Source organism: Rattus norvegicus, chromosome 4 (assembly GCF_021556685.1).
Source record: "Rattus norvegicus strain SHRSP/BbbUtx chromosome 4, alternate assembly SHRSP_T2T, whole genome shotgun sequence".
Classification (NCBI taxonomy): Eukaryota; Metazoa; Chordata; class Mammalia; order Rodentia; family Muridae; genus Rattus; species Rattus norvegicus.
Genome location: NC_141537.1, coordinates 143923984 through 143941141, shown reverse-complemented (window position 1 = coordinate 143941141; position 17158 = coordinate 143923984).

Sequence of the window (17158 nt, the reverse complement as noted above, 5' to 3'; positions counted from 1 at the left end):
ATGTTTAGATTTAGAATATTTTTATTCATAAAGGTTTTATTTAGTAAAACTCTGTGTGTGTGTGTGTATGTGTGTATGTGTGTGTGTGTATGTGTGGTCTGTGGTGTGTATGTGTATGTGTGTGTGTGTGTGTGTGTGTGTGTGTGTGTGTGTGTGTGTGTGCTATTAACAACCAAAATAAATTCCCACAGTCTCTCAGGGTTTAGTACACATATTTTCCGAATACACACAAATGCCCAGAGATACAGTCCAGAATTCATTGCAAACCACTGCATTTAAATCAACATATAGCTATATTTACTGCATAATATTTTGTCTTTAATTTAAATGTAGAGATACTGTGCTTACATCTCTGTTTGTGTACCACATGTGTGACTGGCATCCACAGAGGACAGAAGAGGATATTAGACCCCTAAAACTAGATCTAGAGGTGGTTTATGAGCTCCTACTGGGGTGTTGAGAATTGAACTTGGATCCTGCGAAAGCACAGCCCATGCTCTCCATGGCTGGGACATCTCTCTATCCTAACCTAAAATATTTATTGATAAATGCAAACAAGTCATTTCTCTTCAACATAGTGATTTTCGGTGGAAACCATAATTTCTCATATTTTGTCTGATACATTAAAGGACTGTAAAATGTATGTAATCCTTTATACCATTGCCATGCCTCCAGACATCTACATTTGAGATCTTCAAGTCACTTGGCTCCTGCCTTTTCCTTTTGTTGTTATTTATTAAATAAATCACATCCTCCTTTTTCAAATCACTTACAATTATCTCTCACACTCCAGTGAGACCAGGATAACCCTGGAGCTTGAGGGGTAGCTCAGCATTGAGAGCACTTGTTGCTCATGCAGAGGACCCAGGTTCAATTCCAAGAACCAAAATGGTATCTTACTACAATACATAACTCCAGGTTCAAAGTATATTGTGCCCGTTGGCCTCTGTGAACATTGGACACACGTGGTACATGATATCAAACCACTTATTCACATAAAGTATTTTTTATTAATTCTTATTTTACCACTTAAAAAATCAAAACCAACACTAAATGTAGCATATACATGTGTGTGTTTGTGCATGTGTGTGTGTAGTAAACACATAGTTACATATGTATATATATATATATATATATATATATATATATATATATATATGTTCCTAACTCTATTCTGCTTCTAATACTAACCCTGAAAAATCAATTGTCAAATGTCTTTTATAAATGGATCTTCCTTTCTTTTTACTATACAACTCTAGGAAAATTAGCATCCTACAAAAATTGAATTCAAAATATTTAAATTTTAAGTTTCTTTCATATATGCATTAGCAAAAGTGAGTGTAGGGCAGATTATGGTCATAGAAACTGTTTCTGAGACATACATTTATGTGTTCATAATACTATCAACTAAATTCAACATTATAACAATGAATATGTCATTACATGATAGAATAAAATATATGTGTACATATACATAGATGCATAAATAGATACATAATGTACATAGATAGAGATAGAGATAACCTAAGAGCACTGTCAATGTCAGGAACATATTAGTCAGCATAATGTTTAAAACTTACAAAAAAATTCTAGTGGTCAGAACCAAATACATGTTTACATTTTATAAGCTAACAAGGTTATATGAAACTCACTTCTTCTTGTACAGCTTCAACTTGGCTACTAACATAGAAGGGAAACTTGGTCTAGAACCAGCCTGTTACTGAAAATATCTCATAAATCATCACCCCAATAACTTCTGTACAAGCTGCCCCTAGCAGTATGTTAATTCATAATTATTGTCCAAAATAGCATCAAATTGCCACCTTATATGCAAAGAAGAATAAATGTTGCTGCCATCCTCACTCCTGTATCCCCCAATATGATTCCAATACAAAATAACAAGTTTGATATTTTTTATGCAGAAAATTAACAGTTTGCACAATCTTAGCGCACCTAGACATTAACAAAGAAATAAGTGAAGGGCAAGGCAATTAAATAATTTACCTACATCAAGCAAGTTAATTTAATAAAACATAATTATATTTCCACTTTGCACATGCATAAATGATGTCAGAAATGTTTGGATAACTTGTTCATAAATCAGGATCTAAGCATGATTTATTTGACTTGACAGTCACACAACGATACTGAATCAATGAACTGGACAAGAACTGTAGTTTACTTGTTCCTATATTTTGTCTTTTTCTATATTTATGACTAAATAAATTATTCTAATGTCCTTTCAGTATTATTTTTGGATAAAGTTCTGTTACAAGGTCATATGCATATATAATATTCTTTGATGAAAATCCTCAATTGTTCTCTCTTATCACATCCCACACCCCACATACTCCTTTATCTACAAGCCCTTCTCCCACTTTCAGGTCTTCTTTTAAATGTCTTACTGGTTTTACTCATAGTTGCTCACTTGGGCCTGAGTGGTGGGTGATTTGAGTGCTGGACAAATACCAGTAGATATATCACTATCCACACTGACTCCTCTCCCACTGAAAGTTTTAACTGTTTATAGTTCTCCTGAGAAGTGTGTGACCTTATGGGTCTCTCTTCTATCCATAATGGAATGCTGATCAGCCCAAACCTGTGTTGGCCTTATCTAAGTAGTCACCGATGTTTTCATTTCATAGGTGCACCAGACACGTCTTACCCATTCCCATCTTTCCTCTCTGACATTGTAGCTCACTGTAGCTGATTTGGAAATCCTTCTATCACAAATGTTCTACTTGCATGCACACATGTGTAAGATGGGATCTAAATTCTGAAATCATCAAGCTATAACCAAATACTGCCACTTTCCATCCTCAGAATTCTCTCTTCTTTTTTTTTTTTTTTTGATTCTTCTTTTTCGGAGTTGAAGTTGGGGACCGAACCCAGGGCCTTGCGCTTCCTAGGCAAGTGCTGTACCACTGAGCTGAATCCCCAACCCCAGAATTCTCTCTTCTTGCAAAGGAGCTTTCTCCATTGTACAATGAAGTATTTTGAACACAGTTGAGTACCATTTAGCCACCCAAGTCTCTGATATTCGGGACACGGAAAGTACCTTGAAAGTACACCATGGTGTGCTTGGTCTTGGTGAAACTTGCAATAATATTATTGTTCCATATCTTTCTCAAACAATGTCTCAAACACAGTTCTTCAATAATCCTTAAATAATTTTATATTTCTTACATTCCTTGAATTTGGTTTAATTGTTGTTTTACATTTAAACCTATTTGATTTTCTTCTAATATGATAGATACTCCTAAGATAATTTCACTTAATTCTGCTTCGAATACTAAACCTGAAAAATCAATTGTCAAATGTGTTTTATGAATAGATTTTTTTCTTTTTACTATATTGCTGTAGGAAACAATAGCATCCCACAATAATTATGTTCAAAATATTTAAACCTTAATTTCATTTCATAAATACATCAGCACAAAAAGGACTAGGATAGTTTATGGTCATAGAAATTGTTTCTGATACATACATGTATGTGTTCATAATAATATCAACTGTGCCAATATTATAACAATGAACATACAATTACAGCACGGAATAACATTATTTTATTGCTGCCTAATGGGGCTTCCATCATTAGTTATGCTTTTATGAATAAAGCATTTTGAAAAAAACACAGTGTAATTTTATAAATGTTTGCCAAAAAGAAATATAAGCATTTTGATGCATGAATGTAAGTGATGATTCCTGTATTGGTTGTTATGGTATGCTTCTGCAACAAAAGCAACCTATATACATCTGAAGTATATAGGGTCAGAATCAATTAGCCTTTACTACAGTGAACACTTCAATGGCAAACTATCTTTTCCCCCCAAGATATCAAGAAGCCATCAATCAGAGTTTTGTCAAATATTTTATTAACATTTTTGTAAAAAATACTTAAAGAAATATTTTAGTTACACATTATAAAAGACACCAACTATCAGCAGGAAATATTATAACGTATTAACTGTGTTTAGAAAAATTGGAAGACTATAACTCAACCTATATGCTTACATTAATCCATATACATATATGTATATATGTATCAAGTTGTCAGGTGTTGCAAAAACAGTTAGGAATTAAAATAACTTTATAATATATTAATGAAATTATTGCAATATATAATAAATTAATATTAAGAACATAAAAACAGTGGTTGGGAGCACTTGCTGTCCTTGTCTTTAAAAAAATATCTTTTTATTGATTCTTTCTGAATTTCACTCTACACCCACCAATCTCATTGATCTCCCTGTCCCTTCATATCTGCCATCTGCCCTTGCAATCTACCCTAGAAAAGAGAAAGAATATCTCATTGGGAAGCTCTAGTGTGTCACAGTATGTCACATAGTATACCCTATTGCCCAATATCTTTATTTGCAAATGTTCATTCCAATTACTTGTTGCTCTGGTATAAAGCTTCTGGTTTCTGCTTCACTATCAATACTGGATCTTCTCTCAGACTCCTCTTGGATTTCTTGTTGTTACCAAATTTCATGGAGATCCTTCAGTTTTGAATCTGCAGGACTTGCCCCTTCACACTCCAACAGTTCATAGATGGGATGCATGTTAATGTAGGCCAACTCAAAGTCCTGGATCTGGGCCTGGGTGGTAGCTGACTTGGCTAGCCTGCCAGCTTGCCCCTGTCCTCACCATGAGGACAATCTGTCCAAGAATTGACCTCACTAGCACACACAATGCCCCCGCTGGCAAGGGGTAGTGCTGGCTTTCCTGCTGTCGTGTCCTTTCGTTAAGTTCACCTGCACCCCCAACACCAGTGTAATCTCTATTGTGTTGCATGGACTAGAAACAGAGCCCACAATTCCAAGTGCTCCAGCCAGTGAGAAGCAGGACCAGCTCCTGGTCTCATGACCATGAGGCCAGCTCTCCAGCCCACTGCAGATGGTAAGGGAAAGAGAGAAGGCATCTCTCCCACGGGCATTCTTTTTTTTCTTATGGTAGACAGTTTATTGACAGCATATTTAGATACAGTACAATGTGGGAGAAAGCTTCTTGGTGTAATACAGGTGCTTGAGCATAAGAAATGATAATTACATAGAAACTCAACACAGTGTACATGCCATCTCCTCTAAGAACATGGGTTCTAGAGATAAGCTGCCTGTATTAACTTAAGGGCCTATGGAAGGTTCTGCCATGGTCTCAGTCATACAGATAGTATAGAGGTCATTTGGGTTATTGGTCAATCCTCATCATGTTTGTGCAAGGTTAAGAGATTCTCTAGCTATACACACAAAAGGAATAGCAGGGCCAGATCATTGGCACTCACATATTTGGGCCAACTTCTTCACCCTCCTGCTACCAGGATGAGATATACTGTGCTGTTCTGGTAAGGTACAAGACCCACTCTTCTTTTCTGGCGAGGGATAGGGCCAGCTCACCCAAGTCATGCCACCAGTGAGGTATGTGACCAACTCTAAGCACCCCTTGGATATCGACATGATCTCAGGAGGTATCATAGACTAAGGATACCTGCATGGCTCTTGAGAGTAATGTGGACCAAGATCATTGACACAGACCCCTGTTGCTGCATGCCTTGGACCCAGACATGGCCTTCATTGGCAGCATAGGCCATGACTTCACCATGGCCTCAGTTGGCACCACAGTCTATTCACGCTATGCTGTTCCTGTCCATTCTTATGTCTCAGGATCTGTACTCTCTTCGTAGTGCTCAAACTTTTCTGTTTTTCCCATATCTCCACCCTATACTTGCAGAAAGTAGTGGCTTTTCCTGGTTACAGGCCACACAGTGAGTGGAGCTTCTGTGTATCTTCCTCTCACCTGCTTTGGGGGACAGTGTGCAGTCTTTTTGTGTCTTTAAATGTTTGACCAACACAGAGATTCTAAAGAAAATAAGTCTCTGACCAAAGTTAGACACAGCACAGTAAAACTGTAATTCAAGATACAGTAGCCCAGTCTCATGGTTGAACGCCACCACAACCACCCTAAAGAGAATGGCAGATGGACCAGTGATGAGAAGTCAACACAGGGGACATATGACTCAGTTATGGATAGGTCTCCATGCTGCATGTCCTGCTCTTCTTCCTGGCCATATGCAGCTCTGGGAGTCAGAGTGACTCACACCGTAGTTGGTTTTCTCAAAGGAAGAAGGCGTAGGCCTGCTGGCACTTGTATTTGTTACTGGCTCTCTTGATGGACAGTGGAATCTCACTGTTTCCCAAGGAGCAAAACCATCTTATAATACAGGAAACAACTGTCAAAAGTTAAGCAAGTACAGCACTGTGAGGTTCACTGTCTCCTGACTATGGCAGTTGAGGATGTGAACATGACAGTGAGAAAGCAAAGCAAGCTTTATTAAGGGTATTAAATAGATGAGGAGGGCCAAAGAGATGGCTCTGGCTAACAGCATGGCTGTTCTTCTAGAGGACCTTGTTTGACTCCGAGCCAACATGGGTGCTTATAATTGTCCATAACTATGTACAAGGGTATATAACACGCTCTTTTTGTCTGTGAGGGCACTGAGCATATATCATGAAAAGAAGCATATGCAGTCATACATATACAATAAAAGTATAAAGAAAACAAAAGTTCCCAGTTTCTCTCCATTGAAAATTATCTTCACTGTCCCAGCAGCTACCAGCTGCAAATAGCTTCTTGCATAGGGATGGGATTTTGTACTTACTTCCCATTTTCTATTTTGGGACTTTATATGGCTTGCATGTGTTCAGGTCTTATGCATGCTGCCATCATATCTGTGGCCTCTTGTGTGAATAAGACCCACTGTTTCTGGAAAACCTTATTTGCTTGTGGTTATCTACCAGCCACCTGTGGCACTTATAATCTATCTGTCTTCTCATCTACACAGATCCCTTGTCTTTGAATGAAGAGGTATGATCACATCCGAAGTCTCTGGCTCTCACTCCTGCATGCTGTCCAGTTGTAGGTCTCTGGCTATCTCACCATTGACTTCTGAAGCTTCTCTAATAAGAGTAGAGTGGTGCACTTATTTCTGTAGCACTAAGTTATTTGGATTCATTTTAGTGTTATGTTCATTGTGCAGACATTTTCTCTACAGGACTAAATGACAAATACTTCGTGTTTTGAATTTTGGGGCCATGGTATCTCAACTCTGCAACACTATTATACACAGCTTTAGATAATGTGTAGAAAAATAGGCATGGCTGTGTTCCAACCTTGCTGACGAAGACAGACAGTTGGCATATGGTTCTATGAGCCAAGATTTTCCACAGACAAAAGCAAATTGTAAAAGCTGCTAGAAAACAGAATACATCACATTCAATGAAGAAGCAATGAGATTAATTGTTGACTTCTGAATAGATACAATGAAAGCCCACAGACAATTAATGTGCATTTTTCAATTTGATAAATGAAAACAAATGCCAAATTTCTAACCCAATTTGATAGATTAAGAAATCCCTTTCTAAACAGAAGCAAAATAGTGATATTTTCAGCTAAACACAATTCAAACATATGTCAGTAGAAGAATCTTGTGAACAGAAATGCAGAATTCTTCAGGCAGAGGCACGTGGTGCCACAAAAAATGAAAGAAGCAGAGAAATGGAAAAGACATAGCAATTTTAGCATCTAGATTTATATAAATAGATTTCTACTGTAAGGCATCAGGTTAGGTATTATAATGAGTACCCGGCTTATATAGTTAGAATAGTGTAGAGAAAGAACATCCAAGAGTTTAAACATCTCAAAACTAGCTAGGAAGTGACCAAGCCATCATCACATCTGATATTATACTAAATTAACGGTACATGCTGCAATTGTTATATTTTTATTTATTTATTCATTTGCTTTATATCTCTGCTGTACTACCTACAAATTGTGCTATATACTCCAGATTTCCAGGTTTGACAAGAGTGCAACCAGTGCTGGGATACAGTTGTCTTTGAGACACTTCTGCTTCTGTAAAATATTCCTCACCATTATTTGTGTGACTACCTCCAATAAAATTCATTGTCTTATCAAGTTCTATTTTGGTGGTATCCTTGGTCTGGTCTTTCATCAATTGCCTATCTGAGGTGAATAGACATTTGTTAACACCTCTCAAGGAAGAGTGTCACATAACACTTGATCTTCCAAAATTTTCCCAAAAGGAAACAAGATGTTCCATCAACAATCTGGACTATCAGTGTGCTTGTATCTGGTTATTCACAGCCAAAACTTCAGCCACAGCTTTCCAAAAATCACATGCCCAAATAGTCTTTGCTTCTCTCTGAAACTTCACAAGCTAGGCTTCCAATTCAGCATTTCTTTGAACGTTCTTATCTTTCAAGATCTCACAGAATATTCCACTAAGCTTTGAACATTCACTGGCTTTTCCAGTTGGGAGTTCCAAACTCCTTACATAATCATCCACTAAACATCATAATCTGGTCTGTCAAAGCAACACCTCGTAGTCCAGTACCCATCTCTGTCTTAGTTTGCTTTCTACTGCTGTGATAAAACATTCTGGAGAAAAACAAATTGTGGACAAATGGATTGATTTTGCTTACATTTTATATTTTACCATGAAAGAAAATTGAAGCAGAAACTCAAAGTATAAATATGGAGTCAGGAACTGAAGAAGGGGCAATAGAGGAAGAGGGTACACTGGTTTACTGATCCTGCTTTCTCACACACCCAGGGACCACATCGCAGAGGTAGCATCACTGAAAATGGCCTTTTCACTCTCACATCACAAATTAATCCTTCACAAAGGCCTACACAGATTTGACTGCAAGGTAATCTGGTGCAACTTTCTCAACTAAAGTTTTCTTTTTCAAAACAACTCTAGTTTCTGTCGCAGTAACAGATAACTGGTACATATAGCACAGCAACGAGCACTTAATTGGTGTGTCATAACTACATGGTATGTTGCTGTCATATTCCAGAAGATTGTAAAGTTTACCATAAAAATCTTAGGATGTGGACATTTTTCTCTTAGGTTAAAAAGCCATAGTGGTATAGTGGACACATCATAGGTGACAGGTAGAGAAAGACATAAAAAAATTCAAAGACCAACTGAAGAGGCAAACAAGCAACCATACACTGAGCTCAAGAGCAGAGCTAGAATTCTAGAAAGTCGAAGATTTCTGGACAACGTCTATTGCTTTCATTTTGTTTGGTTTGGTTTTGTATATGTGTAGTGGAAAATATTAAATAATGTATCATCACACACTACCACAAGCTACTCTTAGAGCCTGGTGGTCCTGAAATCTTTCCACCCCCATTGCTAAGTTCCCTGGTGGACCTCGACCACACCAGCCCCATTAAGCAACTGTCCATCTCACAGTTAGCTGTCACAAATTCCTATAACCCGTTAAAATCAAAACTCTAGAGTCTTATAATTTATCAGTCAGATTTATATCAGTAAATTCTCACCCCATCAAACGTCCACACAATAAACTCAGAGCCTATTGATATTGATATAAGCTGCCCATCTAGATAAGACAAATGGTACTGTAATTATCCATCCCTTAAAAGATATTCATAGCTACCTGTGGCAATTTAAAGTCACATTGGCCTGTGTCATCCTTATCTTTCTCCATCTTCCTTCCTTCTCCTTCTCTCCTGTCTCCCACCCTTCTCAAAAACTATCAGCCCACCTTCTTTTTCTACTGTCCAATCACAGGTTCTTGCCTTATCTTTCACCTGCCCTCACCTGCCTACAGACAGCAATCTGCATATATGTATATGTACCAAAGCATGTATTACTAAATCTTTGTACATTGTGTATAAATATTGGTGCTAAATGGTCATTATGGTGCAAGCATGGAAGCCAGAGGATAATGTCAGGTAAGGTGTCTTTCTACCATTCTCTACTCTTTCGTTAGGACAGGTCCTCTCAATGAACAGGAATCTAAGCTGGTGACTGGAATCCCCACAGATCCACAGAGATCTCCGTCCCCTACAGTGCTGAATTATAGGTGTAACTCATAACCAGGCCTAGCATTTTTATATGCATTATTAATATTTAAACTCAAATCTTGTCCACTAAGCCCACTCCAGCTATACTCTTAAGAAGATACCTTAAGGAGAACATACTTATTTCCAATGTTCCACTTGTTTTATACTGACTGAAGCATGCATATTCCATCATGAGCAATGTGTCTCTCTTCCTTTGCCTCTTTTCATAATTTCCACTCATTCATTTTAACGTGTTGATACACGTTAACTCAGGCCCTAACAAGAACTTGGTGGTAACAGAAGAGACATTAGATGTTCTTGTTCCTCTCATCCACTTAGTCAGTCTGTAATTAATTAATAATGTCTACTTGCTCAGAGGTCAATCAGAAACACCATAGGCGATGAAACCCTAAAATTTTAGTTGTATTTCAGTACCATGGAAACACAATAACCAGACATACCCTTATAACAGCCTTGCTGTGTTTTGCAACAAATAGAAATTGGCCGAAAGAAAAGTTTTGCCTTTGTTTTGAAATAATATCATATATGTATGGTGCTGACACATGGGGTGTTCATTGTGAGCTGACTTTGTCATGAGTACCATGTAAATATGCAGAGGTTGAATCTAATGGAGATGTGTCCACAGTGAATTTTGGTGTGGATTCAGTTCACCAGTAGCAGTTGTATGCCCAAACACTTTTGTCTGATTTTGATCTTACAAATGAAAACTACTTTTTATGAACTTAATAAAAACATCAGAATCAAAAAAAAAAAGAATGTCCACTTGTCCCAGCTGATATTCTTTTGCCAGAGAAATATTATACTGTGAAGGGTAACAGAATTTTCAAAGGCCATTAAGCCTTTGATTTGGAAATGAAGCATGCTGCTATATTATTTTTTAACTGCATAGGAAGAAAGTGAACACATTTGGTTTTAAAGCATATCATTGTGGTATCTTGGTAGGTACTATCTGATTCAGTTAGTATTACATTCTAGATCAAGAACAATTTATACCTGTCATATGTATATTGGCAAAATGTGAGAAAAACTGAGAAAATGAATACACAATGATCTGAAGGTATGTGCTACAAATTGCTTTTGATAGGAAGGTCATTAGAGAAACCAGCTGATAGAAACACATTGTAGTGTTGTTAGGTGAATCATTCGGGGACATTGAGATACTGTGCAGGAGTTTTCCCCAACATATCAGACATGTGTCATGGCTGCTTCCAAATGATTTATGTAAGAAAAGGAAGAATTTGTCACAATCTTACTTCATGGAAAAGGTTTTATGTGGGTCTAGGTGTGTAGGTCAGTGTTAAAGCACTTGCCTAGAATATTCAAGGTCCTAAAATGATTTAATGCTTAATGTGTGAAGCATACATCACACGTGTCAAAATATTAAAGGCATCAATAGGTCCCTGATAGCAATTCATTTTTTTTAATGAGGTTAGTTGCAATACTATATTTGTATCAGTACTTTATAAAGGGATAGCATTCCAGACATTAAGGATTTAGAAAGATAATGGTAGGATATGCAATATAACTAATCTCTGTCATACGCAATCTGCTAGGATGGGATAACTCCCAACTCACAGAATTACTGCTTAGAAAACAAACAAACTGTATATACTTTGAAAGGGCATACTCCAAAATACAATATAAATAGTTAAGTAAAAAAGGGAAAATATTAGCTGTTCAAGAACTAATACAAAACAAAAAGATAAAGTTGAATTGATGTCAAATGTACTTCTTGAGAAAAATAAACAATGGTGTATGTAAAGAGAACTACATATGAAATTAAATCAGTAAGGAATTATTTGCAAACAATTAATAAACAAAAATTAAAGTGATATTAAAGAAATGTAGCACATAAATGTAGAAACAGAACAATCAATAATCAAAGTGATGGCTTTGATGCTTTTTCCCAATAATTGTTAGAGTAAATAAATGCTAAGACTACATGCATATATTTAAGTAAATATAAATCAACTGACATAATACAAAGCCTATCCTATATTCATGAATCACATGAATTATCCATATATATTTTAAACATATGAAAATGTACATTCCACCAAGCCAAAAAGCTATTAGTAATGAGAGAGTATATATCTCAGTTTTTCATTGCTGTAAAGAGACATCATGACCAAGAAAAGCATTTAATTGTGGACTTGCTTACAGTTTCAAAAGTTTTGTCCATTATGATTATGATGTGGAGCATGGAGGCAGGCAGGCAGATGCTGGAGCAGTAGATGCAAATGATATCCTGACATAGACAAAGAGAGCAAGACTTTGGACCTACTGTGAGCTTTTAAAGCCTCAAACCACACCCCCAGTGACTCAAATTAGGGCATACTAAGTAATCCCTTTCAAACAGTGCCTTTCTGTAATGACTAAGAATTCACATATTTAAACTTATGGGAACCATTTTCATTCACTCCACCACAAACCACTCCCTAGTCCCCATTAGCTTGTAGCCATACCATAATACAAAAATTCCTTCAGTCCAACATCAGAAGTCCCAATAGTCTATCACAGTATCAACATTGTTTAAAAATCCAAGTTCAAAGTCTCTTCTGAAACTCATGGAAATCTCTTAACTATAACCTCCTGTAAAATCAAAATCAAAAATCAGACCACATATGAGAGAGAGAGAGATTTGATTAATTTCAAATGAGTTTTTTTTTAACCACAGTGAAAAGAAGTCAGAATAAATATCTAAAATATATCTATAAAATTCAAGTTGCTTGAAAAAATAATGAATTTCAAAATAACCCAAGAGTGAAAATGATATCTGAATGGAAATTAGACAGTTAGCATTGTTAAGTTTAAGCTGAATAATAATGATCATGAAGCATGTTAAGACTTGTGATGAACTTGTAAAGAACTGATTGATTATAATGATATTTGTAACTTTAAATGAATATATTAAAATAATATCCTGAAATGTATTCATAGAATACTTATCTTAAGAAGCTAAATTAAACATTTAAGAAAATAGAATAAGAGAAATAACAAATATAAAAATGAATAATAAAAATGAATGCAATTTTTAAATAATTATTTTATCTGTGTGTTTATGTATATGTTTTTGTATGTGTGCACATGTGCATGCACACACATATGTATGTATGTACCTATGTCACTATGAGCAGGAGGAAGCCAGAGAACAATGTTCAGGGATCTGTTTTATCCTGCCAACATGTGAGTCCTGGACACTAAACATAGGTCTTCAGGCTTGACAGCAAGGAACTTTACCATCTGTAACATTTCTGTGTCTCCAAACTGAATATGTAAATATAGATGTTCCTTCAATTTTGGTGGGTTTATAGCCTGATAATTTCATTCATAGTTGAAAAAAAGTGGAAAACACATTTGATACATCCAACTTCCAAATATCAGAGTGGAGCCTTGAACATTTTAAGCATATTAAGTAAATAAAATTAGAAAATATCATCTAGCACAGGCTCTACCTCAAAACAAAATATTTGTAATTTCCTGCTTGTTGCTAAGAAATGGACTGTAAGTAGAAATCAAAATGGCCATATGAACGTTCTCTATTCCTTACCAATTGAGAGCACATTAGCCTGAAAGATGTGTGAAGAACTGAACTAAGTTAGCTTCTGGATTATGGGGGCGTTCATCAATAACTGTCAGTTGCATTTTTTGTCCATGTCCAGCATCATAACTGCAATACGTTACACATAACTAACCAGGGAATAGATCAATTGCAAACATGTTTGTACTAGCATTTAATAAAATATCATAAGTCAAGATAATATAAATTGGGGAAGATTGCTATAGCAAATCTAAATAAATAAATGTGGTCTGTAAAAAGGGAATTAAAACAATGAACTAATCAAAGCTTTTAAACTGGAATATACAAATCACCGGTTTGGAGATATAAGGAAAAATAACAACATGAAGATCAGACATTTATTAGGGACTATAATGGCTGTTTATATTTTAAAGCTCTGAAACTATAGAAGACACTGAAAGAGAAATCATATAAAGTAGTTTGCAGCTCATGTAGAACAAATAGAAAAATATGGATTTTTATTATGGATTAAAAATTTGTAAAAATATTATTGATTCTAGTTTTATCTGTAAATGTCATTCTGATTCAAACTCAGGGCCAAAATAAAAAAATACCCTAAATGGGATATTCTCAACTGCTTTTGAAGGACACAGTAACTTCAGCCAGAATCATTTTACATTCTGACAAAATATCATTAATTCAAGGCTAAAAGCAAGCAGAAGAACCAGGTCTTCAGAACTAAGTTAAGTTCATCTCATCTTGTGATTTCACTAGGAACATACATTTAAAAGTCAAAGAGGCCTCTAGGAAGATGTAACAGATGCACTCTTCTATATTCGTTCTTGGAATAACTAAACCCTACACATTATCTGTATGACAAAAATAAGAAAAATTCAAAGGCTGGAAGCTCTCAGGACCCAAGAAATGCTATGAGGCTGATGGTTCTCTCTCTCTCTCTCTCTCTCTCTCTCCCTCCCTCCCTCTCCCTCCCTCTTCCTCTCCCTCTCCCTCCTTCCCTCCCCCTCCCTCCCCCTCCTCTCTCTCTCTAGTCTGATACCTCAGAGGAAAATAAAATGAAAGAAACAGTCCAACAAAAGACTTATAAACATGGCCCCGCCATCTACACATGAGGGTGGGTCGTAGAGTTATTTACTCAATATAGACACTTTTAGCCCCATCCCACAGTAATACAGACCTGTTCCTGCATCTGGGAATATATAAAAAGAAAGCTCAGATTTGCTCCATCACCAAACATTGTAAAAGGTCTCTCAGTCACTGATACGATATAAAAATCGAGAATGGAGCACCACAACATTCAATATTACCTAGCTATAATGAAACCACCCACCCCATGGGGTCAGTGCACAGCAAACTGACTGAACTAATGAGACATTTCTATTTCCACCATACAAGAAGGCTTTGAAACTTATAACTAATACTCAGAAGTAAGATGATAATTTGGCTTTACTAGACAGAGAGTTGAAAAATCTTAATTTCTTTCTCGACCTGACCTCTAAGGTGGTGCTTTCTCCTTTTCTGATAGATCTAATTGTTATTATAAAAAATAGCAAAGTCAAAAAGCTTATATAAGTTCCAAACTCATGCATGAAATTATTCATCATGTTCAGAGTTTTCCAAAATGCCCCAAAGAGACAATAATATCTCAGAGAGTAGCCAGATATGTCGGTGTATGGTTTTAATCTTAGCACTCAGAAGGCAAAGGCAGGTGGATCTATGTGAGATTAAGGCCAGCCTGATCTACTTAGTAAGTTTGAGGACAGCCACACTGCATAGTGAGACTCTGTCTCAATTTTTTTCAGCAAATAAATAAAATAATTAGATACTATGTAGAGATATCAGAGGCCTGTGACAACTTGATGATTTTAAAGAAACCATTATGAAAATGTTTGAACAGCAATAATAAATGTCCTTGAAACCAAAATTAAAACCCCAGAAAGTAAATAAAAGCCTAATTAAATAAAGATAAAAATAAGATTCTATGAAAAAAAACAAAACTTTCAGGGATGAAATTACACTGTCAAATTTTTAAACTTCAATAAATTGGCACAGCATTATGAAGTGGAGACTTCTGGTTTCTTTGGAGACTCAGTTGTGTCATGTGATGTTTTTCTGGAAATTGTCTTATGAAAGGATGTTTTTGCTGAAGCAGGCATGCGGAACAATATTCTGCTGAGAACATACATGTGATGTTTTTCTAGGAGCAGCCTGGAAAAAGGGCACGTGATGGTTTGCTAGAGCAGATGCTTGAGAGAACATGTGATGTTTGGAAAGGGTATAAATATAACCCAGCAGAAAGTAGACCATGCTGCATGGTACTGGTTCACCTTGTCACTGTTCACTGGTCATCATTTGTTGTGACTTCATAGAGAGAAAGAGAAACACCCCAAGGACCTTCTGGTAGTGTTCTAGCAGCTTCTTATAGCTTCCCCAGACTCAGGAGGATGTTTTTCTCTGGATCAAATGGCTGTTGATGATGCATGAATGGTGTTTGTGAGTGGATCAAGCTAATTCATGTGAATTGAACTGCTGATACCCTGACAATTCAGACTGGATTTACACCAAAGAATTATTTCTAAAAAGGCCTGCATCCTCCTTTGCCATATTAACCTTACATTTCTACGACCCCTGGTGGGTGGTGGGCAGGAAGGAAAGTGAAATCATTTAAGTGTCCTTATTATAAGTATGTTTTGAAAAATCTAAGCCACAGCATTACAGTTTGGTAAAACTCATAGCACACCAAAAGTTAAAATAAATGTAAATAGATAAATATGCATCTTAACAGATGTTTGGACAGCACATGAAGAACAGTCAGGTGGTGATTATGATCCATTTCAGTAGATTTAGAGAAAGGTATTTAAACTGCAGAATTGTGTTGGTGGTGGCTGATAGTAGCCGAAATATAGAGCAAGCAGCCAAGACTGAGTACCCAGGGAGCCTCAAAAGTTTGGCTCTGAGAGTGTCAGGTACTTTTCAATCATTTTCTCTTCTTGTTTCCTTTTTGTGTTACACAAAATTACATTTTGTGTTTGCATGAAATTAGAATGGAGGGCCTGAAGAATGAAAGAAGAAATACTCACTGTGATGGAGCTGGTGCCTATACAGTAGCAATGTATTAAATTGCAAGTTACTTATAGGATTTATTTCACATTCCAAGTTCAAAAGCCTTCCATAAACTATTAAAGAACTAAATTGTATATCTTTTAAAAATATATTTATTTTCATAATGTCTCTAGACTTAAAACAGGCTAGTTATTCTAGTTTATAGTTTCATTTAAAATGTGTGATTTTTGAACTGATTATAACATAGTCTAAATAAGAAATAGATTTTCATTTAATAACATTTCTTTTCATTTAGTTCAAATACAATCCAAGTCATTAGCAGGAATTCCATGAGCTTTCAGAGAAAATGTGTTTTGGGATTTGTGAAAATGGCAACATTCTTTACAGTTGCAAACTTAAATAAAATCGAATTAAAGAGTCAACAGTGTAAAGCAGAAAAGGGGAACTGGCCATTTAGGGACTGCTTTTATTTTTGATGGTCCAACCTTAGAAGTTTCTCCCTTGAATACAAACATAGACATGTGGGTTATTTATCCACTGTTTATGCAACAGTAGTTAGTGTTGTTGATTCTGATTCTGATACTTGAAATCCAGAATTTTGCATTGACTCTAACTCCAAGAACTAAAGAAAATATATTGAAA